Source organism: Phyllostomus discolor, chromosome 5 (assembly GCF_004126475.2).
Source record: "Phyllostomus discolor isolate MPI-MPIP mPhyDis1 chromosome 5, mPhyDis1.pri.v3, whole genome shotgun sequence".
NCBI classification, from domain to species: Eukaryota; Metazoa; Chordata; class Mammalia; order Chiroptera; family Phyllostomidae; genus Phyllostomus; species Phyllostomus discolor.
The window spans coordinates 18,203,917-18,215,852 of record NC_040907.2 but is presented as its reverse complement, the minus strand read 5'-3'; the positions used below and the strand labels follow the sequence as shown (position 1 = coordinate 18,215,852).

The 11,936-nt window shown below is 43.1% G+C and overlaps 1 long non-coding RNA gene and 4 other non-coding genes across 5 annotated transcripts; all 5 read right to left on the bottom strand.

Annotated features, from left to right (window-relative positions):
- Positions 1-3,634: 3,634 nt before the first annotated feature.
- Positions 3,635-9,949, bottom strand: LOC118500549. Its single transcript, XR_004903115.1, has 5 exons — positions 9,812-9,949; positions 8,717-8,750; positions 7,652-7,685; positions 6,311-6,343; positions 3,635-5,393 (listed from the first exon to the last, which is right to left on the bottom strand). It is a non-coding gene; the product is annotated as an uncharacterized LOC118500549 (long non-coding RNA).
- LOC114498275 lies at positions 5,429-5,633 on the bottom strand. The gene has a single exon (XR_003684713.1). It is a non-coding gene; the product is annotated as a small nucleolar RNA SNORA73 family (small nucleolar RNA).
- On the bottom strand, positions 6,739-6,942 carry LOC114498274. The gene has a single exon (XR_003684712.1). It is a non-coding gene; the product is annotated as a small nucleolar RNA SNORA73 family (small nucleolar RNA).
- Positions 7,837-8,040, bottom strand: LOC114498273. Its single transcript, XR_003684711.1, has one exon. It is a non-coding gene; the product is annotated as a small nucleolar RNA SNORA73 family (small nucleolar RNA).
- On the bottom strand, positions 8,901-9,104 carry LOC114498272. The gene has a single exon (XR_003684710.1). It is a non-coding gene; the product is annotated as a small nucleolar RNA SNORA73 family (small nucleolar RNA).
- Positions 9,950-11,936: the final 1,987 nt, after the last annotated feature.

Below are 11,936 nucleotides of genomic sequence, written 5' to 3'. Positions count from 1 at the left end.
TAGATTCAAACCTTCTTTTCTGTTTCCTCTCTCCCCTCTCTTTCGTGTTTCCGTCTGCCCTTCTGGTTGGAAGCACCACTTTCCTGGCCTCAGCTCCCACCTCTCATTTCTTCCCCTCCATTTCATTTCACCATTATCTCCAAGTTAGTCTCCCTAAGTCATGGCTGTGAGACCTTGCCCTGTTCAGAAATCTCCGAGAGCCTAGAAATTTCTTTGGTACTGTGCTTGCAGTATCAGGTGGCAAAAGGCCCCCTCACCCTCAGCACCATACTCTGAAGGTACCCATTATCATCCCCACCTTCTCACTTTTACCTGGGCTGTTCTCCTACCAGGTGCCTTTCTTCCTACCTAGCTGAATTCTTGACACATTTTAAGGTTCAGTGCAGTTCCCATCTCCATGAAGATTTCCTTGGCCCCACTTAGCTTTTCCTTCTTCGAACCCAAACATCAATTTTTATTTTAAACATATATACAGCTAATAACAGAGCTTCAAAATACATGAAGCTAAAACTGATAGAACATCCAGGAGAAATAGACAAATCCACTGCTATAGCTGGAAATGTCAGTACCCCATTCTCAAGAGTTGATAGAAAATGTAGGCAGAAAAACAGCAAGGGTATAGTAGACTTGAAGCAACCAATTTGAACCTACTGACATTTATAGAACCCTTTACCTTTCTTCATACTCCACCTTGCTTTCTTCAAACAACAATCAATTACATGTGCTTTCCAAGTGCATGGGAAACATTTACCAAGGTAGAGCATATTCTGGGTCATAGAACAAGTCTTGGTAAATTCAAAAGGATTCAAGTAATACAAAACATCACAATGGAATTAAAGTAGAAACCAATCACAGAAAGATCTTCAGAAAACGCCTAAATATTTAAAAACTAACATACTTCTAAGTAAAACAGCACAGAAAAACAACAATCGACCAGCGTTTGCTATGTGCACATTATTAAGTACCGAGCTTACATATCTGGTCCTATTCCTTGAGGATGTCCCAACTATTAGGTTAGATGGACATCAATTGAAAATAATCACATCAGAATGCTAATGATCATGATGGAAAGCTGCTCAAGGTGCCAGGTGCTTGTGGAAGGGGAAGTGCAGATGGCAGTTGAGAGTTCAGGCTCCAGAGCAGGGGTCCCCAACCTCTGGGCTGTGGACCAGTGGCAGTTTGGGCCCGTTAGGGAATGGGGCACACAGCAGTAGGTGGGCTTGAACGTAATGTGCTTGAATCATCCTTAAACCATCCCCCCACCCCAGGTCTGTGGAAAAATTGTTTTCCATGAAACCAGTCCCTGGTGCCCAAAACGTTGGGGACCGCTGCTCTAAAGGCTCTGACCTTGAAGTCCATTCTGTGTGGCCTTTGGCAAATAATCTTTGTCTTCCTTTTCTATAACGCGGACTTAATAAAAGCTCCTGTGCCACATAGAGCTGTTATGACTAAAGAATGCCTAGCACATGCAAGTACTCATCAAATGTCAGGTAGTCATGAAGTGGGTTCCGTCACAAGAAAAGACACACACAAAGGCAAAAAGGGGTGAAAGAGGGAGACCTGGCCAGGGGAGGGCTCTCGATGCCCAGGAAACTGTACTCATCTTCTTCAGTTTAGTACTTTCCAGTCAAGTAAATCTGAGCACATCATAGGCTTGTAATTCATTAAGCTGAGTTTTTATGGTATAGTGGTTACTACATTAGGTTAGGGCAAAAAAGTTGTGGTTTAAACTAGGTGGGAGGTTTTCTGAGGTGTGATGTAGGTTAAATGCAAGTATTGTAGTCAATTGCCTTATTCACGCTCTGCCACTTGCTGGCTGCATAACCTGGGTAAGTCCCTCAGATCCTCCAACTTCAGTTTCCTCATCTGCAAAACGGGCACAAAAAGCATACCTGCTTTACAGAGGCTCATGGAGTATTAGATGAAATGCTGTGCATATGATCTTACCACACTGCCTTAACGCTGTATTATAAGGTTTTGGAGTTTGGTTCAAATCTGGTTTTCCTACTTACTAGTTAGGTGATCCTGGTTAAGTTACTAATTACAATTCTTTCTTACCTCTCCTGGAAAGGTACAGTGGCTCTGAGTGATACAAGCCTGGCTTAGTAGAAAATGAGTGGTGGTCTTCATTCAACAAAATTTTGGATACTGTATCCTTAGTTGTTTGTTCCAGAAGTCAAAGAATGTTATTTGACATTGTACTTACTATGAGACTCTCAGTAAGCTTTTTACAAATATTAACTCATTTCTCGTTATAATCCCAGGTAGGTACTTTTAATCATCCCCATTTGATGGGTGAGGGAAACAGGCAAAGATTAAATAGCTGGCCCAAGGTCACCTGGACAGGTGGTGGCATCGCAATTCACACCTAGGCAATATGACTCCTAGGTCTGGCAACCCTGACTTGCTGACATACAGGATAAGGTCAGAAAAACCTGTTCAGAAAGTCTATAGACAGGTATGTTGCAAGATAAATTTCAGCAGGTAGGGTGGGACCTAGACTACCTGCTGACAGTTTTGCTTCAGCTGTACTTGGACATCAGAAAGAGAAATGTGTATTTCCTGCCCAGCACTAGTTACAGAGCTCTGCTAAGTATTTGTACTAAGCATTTAGATCATCTCTAGTTGTAGACACACGAACACTACCGCTGAGCACTCCAAAGACAGTGTACGGTGATACCAAAATGAGCTGCACACAAGGCTGGTCCTGCAGGTAAACAGAATCCTACCTCGTCAAACCCTTGCAAGCCTCCTAGCAAGTCTGCAGGGATTTGATGCCTTTGTGTAAAAGTTCCACTTTCTACTTGTGGATTTGAGGAACTTCAGTCTTTTTGTTCATTCTCATTTGACACTGGCTTAGATTAATATACACTTTACAGTTGTAGGGATTAATATTCAGATGCTTATAACTAAGTAATGCAAGTGCTGCTTGTTTAGGCAGACAACCTACATACTTAAAAACCTAAGAAAGCTCTCCTAGCTTGTCCTCCGTAATTATGGCTGTTATGAAATTGCTCCCACTCCAGAAATCCTCTGGCCCTGAACACCAACTGTAAATCTCCCCATCAGTTTGGGCCATGACCTACCACTCAGACCCCAAATTCACCCACTTCGCTCAAACCTGACCCCAATTCTCTCATAGCTGTTCTACCTCCACACACCATGTTCACTCAGCCCCACTAGGGTCTAGACTCTACCTTCCAGGTGGTTCCCTGCTAGCCCCCATCCTGCAGCGCCTATCACTCCCCCACAGTGCCAGCAGACTGTGCAAGGGTTTGACCAGGTTTCCATTGTGACTCATCCCCACATCACTAGTTGGCAGTTTTCTTCCAGGCTCTCGGGTGTCTGCCACTCAGATGCCGAAACAGGTTTAACTGATCTAACAGCTGTGTGACTACCACTTACACCCAATCTTCTAGTTGCCTGTACATCAAGGGAAACTGAAAGGACTGGTCTAACTGAAATCTTCCCTATGGTCAAGTGCCAATATCAAGTTAAACGCGAAGAGCACAAGAGGATACACAGGGCAGACAAGAGCTAAGGAGACTTTAGGCATTAACTGCTATACCACTCCTTTCATTGGTTTCTTTTGGTTGACGTCCATCACACATCCACACAAAAACCCACACTAATATGCATAATGTATAGTCACCTTTATTGTAATTTGTAAGTACATTAAAAATGGATCTTTAATTAAGACACCTAGGTTCCCATGGGCTCCTGCTTTCTGTTCAGCAGTGCAGTTAGAAAACCAACTTGAAGGATTTAAAAAGGCCAAGTATCATCTGTTTTCCATTTTTTACCTCAGGTATTCTGAAAAATTCTGAGGTGTCTAGGCCCATGGACCATACTGTTTTAATAAACCTTCTCACATTAAAGTGCATCCTGCAATTCCTTATAAACTTAAATGGGCCACCTGGCCACTGGAACGTTCTATCGGTCTGTTAGTTAATATAGATCTGAAGCCATGCCCGAGAATTTGCAGCTCTGTCCTCCTCTTTCCCCTTTACGCCAAAGGGCATTAATCTTCCAAAAATAACACCACTTTACAAACTTTCCCCCTCAAATAAAGGACTCAAAAAGCATTGCCAGCTGCCAAAAATTAAGGTGAGGCTCCTCTTCTCTCCTGAATGAAAACAGAAAAAAATATTAGACGCATATTTATGAGGTCTGTCCAGAAAGTATCCAGCCATTCACTACGGGAAAAATGGAGACTTTTTTGGGGGGTGAAGACACAAGAAATTCTGTACATAGGACAATGATGCTCAGTCCCCTTCAAAGTAGAACCCTTAGGACCTCAGTTAATCCAGCATCTCTTCCACTGTTCAAAACACTCTGCAAAATCCATTGTTGGAATTGCCATTAGCTGCCCCATCATTATTTTCCTGAATCTCATCAATGGCCTGAAATTTCTTCCCTTTCGAAGGTGATTTCAGTTTTGAGAAAAGCCAAAAGTCACAGGGTCCCAAATGCGGGCTGTAGAAGGGCTGAGTCGATGTTTCACCAAAAAACATCGACTCAACCCTCTGAGAGCAGGCACATCATCACAAAGAAGCTGCCAACCACCAGTTGCCCAGAGCTGTGGCTGTTTTCATCATTATTGCTTCTCTCAACAAAAAACACTAAGATAGTACTCCTTACCCTTTGCCCTGGAAGAGCAACTTGTGATGGCCAACACCTTCCACTGAAAGATCTGGCCTTTGTTTCCAGATCAGAGACCTAGACCCACAATTCATCTCTGGTCATGACTTCCAGAAGAAATCTGGTACGTTGGTAGTGGTTTGAGTCGAGTCGTTTGCAACCGCAGCACTACGTTCCTTCTGCTCTGGTAGTGGAGGCCATGGAATGAATTATGCCACAAGACGTTTCATGCGAAGATCACGTGTCAAAATCTCAGACACGGTAGTTTTGGGAATTCCCAGATCAGCTCCTAGTTCTCGCACTGTCAGATGTAGGTCTTTGCTGATTGCAGCCCGCACACGTTCAACATTCTCAGGCGTTCTGCTCGTTGCAGGCCTTCCAGAACGCGGATCACTTTCAACAGATTCTCGACCATCTTTGAAGCGTTTGTGCCACACTTTTATCTGTGCTGCACTCATTGCATCATCCCCAAAAGCCTTCTGAATCATTCGAATAGTTTCCGCTGAGGAATGTTCAAGCTTAACACAAAATTTGATGCAGATTCGTTGCTCTACTCGCTCAGTCATTTTGAATATGATGGCCACAGAACACAGACACTCACTCAACAGTGTCTACTGCCCATGGACTAGTACAGTGAAGTCTTCATTGTTCACACATGTGCATTCCAATCCACTCTCCCTGGCTGCCAGGTAATAATCAGTTCTTGTTATATTAACAACGACGGGACTTTTTCCAGACAGACCTTGTAGAATCTAAAATTTAAAAGAATTTTAAATCTTAGCATACTAAATGTTTCCTGCATGGTTTGTCCCCTCAGTAATTGTCCAAAGGACTCTGAGAAACTGTAGGAATATGCAGGCACAGACTCAAGGCCCGGCTTTCTCTCCAACATCGTGGAAAGGGACTGTACATCACAGGGCAGAACCCTATGCTCCCTTATGCCACCTGGACAGAGCCCAGGGAGAGTAACCTCCTGGGGTTATTCACGTTGGTTACATAATCTAACTCACAGACCACTGTACTAGAATTTCATCCAGAGCACAGCAACTTCCCAGGGATATCCACACTACCTTATTAACCATAAACTGGAGTAAGACAATACTGCTAACCAGCATTACCCCTTAATACCTTTGAAAAAAATGTCCACTAAAAAAAAAAAAAAAAAAAAAAAAAAAGTTTCTTTTTCATCTCATACTACACATGTAGGCATGGAAAGGCTTGCTGGTTAATAGCTAGGTTAATCAATTCCCAACCAGTCATTACTATGGACTATTTCATGATTTACCTACTTAATCACTGTTATTCAAGTTATAGCTGGAGGAGAATCCAGGGGCACATGCCCAGCAACAACTCTGGCACCAGGAGGAGGGGCTGTGCATGAGACCAAATCCTCATCTGCTCTGGAGTCAAATGACTCACGTGTCAGTTTGGGTGTGACTGGTCAGGTCAATCCAAGCTATCACAATTTTTTCATCTGCTAAGTAGAAATTTCTCCTCTATCAAATGAGAGTTAATGTGAATATCTTAGTAGTTTTATTGGGGGCGGGGGGGAAGGCATCTCCCCCAAACAAGACCATAGAACTAAAACATCAGTGTCTATCTGGATACATTAACCAGCAACAGCACCTTCCTGTAAAGCCAAAACCAATTTATAGATTGATTTACTTACCCTAATCAAGTTAATTGGAATCTTGACTGAAGGCTGCAAAACAAGGTAGTAGAGAGCTTATTTTCATTCATTTGCACTTAACAGGTACTGTGTTGGCTGTTGTCATTTTTTTATTTTTTTATTTTATTTTTTAAGACGGGAAGGGAAAAAGAGAGGGAGAGGAACATCCATGCCTAAAAGATAGAACACCGATCAGCTGCCTCTCACTCACACCCAACTGGGGGCTTGAGCCCATAACCCTGCATGTGCCCTGAGTAGGAATTGAATCAGCGACCTTTTGGTTCTCAGGCCAGCACTCAGTCCATTGAGCCACACCAGCCAGGGCTAAAATTAGACAATCTTAAGGGAAAAGAGGCCAGTGCCTAAAGTCAAGTTCTGAATATTTTAAAAACTCTAGTGGCTATACCAGCTGAAAACTGCTATTCTACAGATGTTTCCTGCATGGTTTGTCCCCTCAGTCATTGTCCAAAGGACTCTGAGAAGCTGTAGGAATATGCAGGTGCAGACTCAAGGCCCGGCTTTCTCTCCAACGTTGTGGAAAGGGACTGTACATCACAGGGCAGAACCCTATGCTCCCGTACGCCACCTGGACAGAGCCCGGGGAGAGTGACCTCCCGGGGTATCCACGTTGGTTACGTAATCTAACTCACAGACCACTGTGCTAGAAGTTAATTTCATCCAGACCGCAGCAACTTCCCAGGGATATTCACGCTATCTGATTAATCATCAACTGGAGTTAAGACAGTACTGCTAGCCAGCATTACCCCCCAATACCTTTGGAAAAAAAAAAAAAGTCCATTAAAAAAAAAAAGTTTCTTCTTCATCTCACACTACACACATGTATGGGAAGGCTTGCTGGTTTAGTAGCTCAGCTTAATCAATTCCAAACCAGGCATTACTATGGATTACTTCATGGTTTACCTACTTAATCACTGTTATTCAAGTCACTGCTGGAGGAGAATGCACGGGCACATGCCCAGCAACAACTCTGGCACCAGGAGGAGGGGCTGTGCATGAGACCAAACCCTCATCTGCCGTGGATGGGCTTTGAGGGGCATGCACATCAAATGACTCGTGTCAATTTGGATGTGACTGGCTAGGTCAATCCAAGCTATCACAATTTTTTCATTTGCTAAGCAGAAATTTCCCCTCTATCAAATGAGTTAACATGAAAATCTTAGCAGTTTTACTGGGGGGAGAAAAAGGGCATCTCCCCAAAACATTAATATACCTCTAAACCACTGTCAACATGTCCACAAAAATGTAGCAGTTTCTATTTGGATGCATGGACTAGCAACAGCACTTCCATGAAAAGCCAAATCTAATTCATAAATTACTTACCCCAAATCAAGGTATTTGGAATCCTGACTGAACCCTGCAAAACAAGGTAGGCAAAGAGCTTATTTTCATTCATTCACAGTGAAGGGCTATTGCATTGTTTGTTGTTTTTCATATTTGACAATCTAAGGAGATCAGTGCCTGACTCAAGTTAGGTACTGCACACCGGTTGAAAACTGCTGCTCTAGAAATGTTTCCTGCATGGTTTGTCCCCTCAGTCATTGTCCAAAGGACTCTGAGAAGCTGTAGGAATATGCAGGTGCAGACTCAAGGCCCGGCTTTCTCTCCAACGTTGTGGAAAGGGACTGTACATCACAGGGCAGAACCCTATGCTCCCGTACGCCACCTGGACAGAGCCCGGGGAGAGTGACCTCCCGGGGTATCCACGTTGGTTACGTAATCTAATTCACAGACCACTGTGCTAGAAGTTAATTTCATCCAGATCACAGCAACTTCCCAGGTGTATCCACGTTGCCTGATTAATCATCAACTGGAGTTAAGACAATACTGCTAACCAGCATTACCCCTCAATACCTTTGAAAAAATATCCATGAAAAAAAAAAGTTTCTTCTTCATCTCACACTACCCATGTAGCTGTGGGAAGGCTTGCTGGTTAATAGCTCAGGTTAATCAATTCCAAACCAGTCATTACTATGGACTACTTCATGATTTACCTACTTAACCACTGTTATTCAAGTCACTGCTGGAGGAGAATGCAGGGGCACATGCCCAGCAACAACTCTGGCACCAGGAGGAGGGGCTGTGCATGAGACCAAATCCTCATCTGCTCTGGAGTCAAATGACTCACGTGTCAGTTTGGGTGTGACTGGTCAGGTCAATCCAAGCTATCACAATTTTTTCACCTGCTAAGTAGAAATTTCTCCTCTATCAAATGAGTTAACATGAAAATCTTAGCAGTTTTACTAGGGGGAAAAGATCATCTCCCCAAAACACGAACGTGCATCTAAGCCATCGACAACATACCTACAAAAACTAGCACTATCTGGACACATTAACCAGCAACAGCACCTTCATGAGAAGCCAAATTCAATTCATAAATTTACTTACCCCAAATCAAGGTATTTGGAATTTTGACTGAAGGCTGCAAAACAAGGTAGGTAAAGAGCTTATTTTCATTCACTCACAGTGAAGGGCTATTGCATTGGCTGTTGACATTTTTTCAAATTTGACAATCTAAGATCAGTGCCCCCGACTCTAGGTACTGCACACCGGTTGAAAACTGCTGCTCTAGAAATGTTTCCTGCATGGTTTGTCCCCTCAGTCATTGTCCAAAGGACTCTGAGAAGCTGTAGGAATATGCAGGCGCAGACTCAAGGCCCGGCTTTCTCTCCAACGTTGTGGAAAGGGACTGTACATCACAGGGCAGAACCCTATGCTCCCGTACGCCACCTGGACAGAGCCCGGGGAGAGTGACCTCCCGGGGTATCCACGTTGGTTATGCATTCTAATTCAGACTACTGTGTTAGGAATTAATTTCATGCAGACCTCGGCGACTTCCCAGAGATATCCAGTTTGTGGGGCATCCTGAACTCCCCAAAGGTACCAAAACTCGAGTTCAAGACTGACCAGCAGTCTTGTAACCTTAACTTTCAGACAAGCACCACAAACACGCCTAGAAGCTACAATATGCGATTAGCGTGCTGCCCAAGAAATGGTAAATGCAGAGCGGTTTAGGCAACAATCTCATCTTTAAAACGATCTTCTGGAGCCCTGAAATTACCGCTATATGGCGAAAGTTGGCGGAAAAACTGAGAGCCCCCCGTTTCGGAATCAGGCCTCACACGCGGATGGGGGTCGGGAATAAAATGGCCTGCGTGCAACTCCACGGAGAACGACGAGACTCAGAGGAAGCAGAGTAACCACTTAACAACGCGGCGAGAGTGAGGTGGAGCTGCGTTTTCAGCGTCTCGGAAAATAGAGCGGCAGGTCGGCGCTCGCGCCCGTTGGTTACCGCCGTCACCCGCGGAACGCGAGACCTCCACGGCCCACATCCGAGCCAGGCCCCCTGCACAAGTTAAGAGCCGTGAACACGGACGGCGCTACAGGACATCCTTCTAAATAGTAACGCCGCCACAGGAAAGGTCGGTTGGCAGGTTCAGGCTACTGGACCGGGAATTGAAACTAGGCGGACAAACCACTCACCAAACACCACAGACACCCAAGAACAATCTTCTCCGAAAAGACCGAGTGTGCCAAGTCACCCTTATTTATACCTTTTGGAGCGTGCGTATATGCCTATTGCGCTTGCGCCACGTCATGCGCAGTTAGGGAATTAGAGATTCGCTAAGGATGCTGGACAGCCGGCTAAGCTCCACCCCTACCGGGCACAGAGAATTCTCGCGACAGCAGAGCCTTCCCTCAAGGGTTTGCTGGGGAACGTAAATTACAGCGACTGAATTAAGTACGTAGGCGGATAGGTACTGTTTAATACCGAATTTTCTTCTCTACACTTCATCCAATCTGGAGAATGTGCCATTAAACTAGCTCGCCAAAAATAACTTAGGCGTAAGAAGTAAGCAAAATAGACAAAGACATCTAGAGAAATGCGAAAAGTCTAAAAAGGGATTGAATCTGCACTGTCACATATGAAGTAAACATTTGTTAAATCCGTAGGTAAATAAGACAAGCGCTTCTATGCGAATTGACTAAAATTAAAAGCCTCCTGTGCACAACAATGTGAATGTACAATACTGTTGAACTGTAAACGTAAGAATGGTTAAAATGATCAAATTTGCCCTGGCTGGTGTAGCTCAGTGGATTGAGCGCGGGCTGGGAACTAAAGTGTCCCAGGTTCGATTCCCAGCCAGGGTACATTCCTGGGTTGCAGGCCATAACCCCCAGCAACCGCACATTGATGATTCTCTCTCTCTCTCTCTCCCTTCCCTCTCTAAAAATAAATAAAATCTTTAAAAAAAAAATGGTCAAATTTATGTTAAGTATATTTTAACACACACACTCCTAATATAAAGAATTAGACAAAGTAAAGATTTCTAAAGATATGTATTACAAATGTGATACAATTTTGAGTATGGTGTTAGGTGAATAAATGTTAGATAAATTGACAGAGCTATCACAGCTGGACTAGACTGAGTAGAAAAATTGATGGTATTCTATAAGAGTTTGTGCTTAGTGTTTTACCTACATTATTTTCTATCACAGCACTTCTTTTTTTTTTTTTTTTTTTTTTTTTAAATGCATTTCCCATACAATTTACTTTATTTATTTATTTATTTATTTTTAGGGAGGGAGGGAAGGAAGGGGGGGAGAGAGAGAGAGAGAGAGACATCAATGTGCAGTTGCTGGGGGTTATGGCCTGCAACCCAGGAATGTACCCTGGCTGGGAATCGAACCTGGGACACTTTGGTTCCCAGCCCGTGCTCAATCCACTGAGCTACGCCAGCCAGGGCTAGCACTTCTTAAACAATGGTATTTTTACCCAGATTCTAAGATGCAAACAGGCCCGGGGCAATGGTTCTCAAAGTGTAATTGGCAGACCTTGGGGTCCCTGGGATTCTTTTGGGGGTCCACGAGGTCAAAACTGTTTCATAATAATACTTTCTTTGCCCCTTTCACGGTTTTGACTCTGCACTCATGTAAAATGAAATCGTGGGTAAATTTGCTGGTACCTGAGTATGTCTCCAGGTCCTGTAACCAAACTGTACTTGTAGTAGTGTTTTTTCATCATCAATTTATTTTTTATAAAAGTCACATTCATCTAGGAATGTCCTTGATGAAGTAATAATCATTAATTTTATTCTTGACTTTTGAATATCCAACTTTTTAATTTTCTGAGTGACAAAGTGAGAAATATATATAAAGCACTTTTGCTGCATACCAACGTACAGGGGTTACCCCCCAAAAAGGACTTATGTGATTGCATTATGAGCTGAAATAGCCACATTTTTCTTCATGGAATACCATTTTACTTGAAAGAACAGCTAACATCTTTACCAACTGTATATCTGTGTGAGACTGGACTTTCTTCATTTACTTAAACCAAAACAGCATATAGTAACAGACTAGATGCAGAAGTGGATATGAAAATTGAGCTGTCTTCTATTAAACCAGACATTTAAGAGATTTTCAAAAAATATATAAAACACTGCCACTCTTCACTATTTTGGGAAAATAGACATTTTTTCACAAAAATGTATTATTAATGTGTAATGTGTTATTTTGAAAGATATTGTAAATATTTTTGAAATGTCTCGGTTTTAATTTTAGTGTAGTATCAATAAGTATCACCCATAGATATAAAATTTCTTTG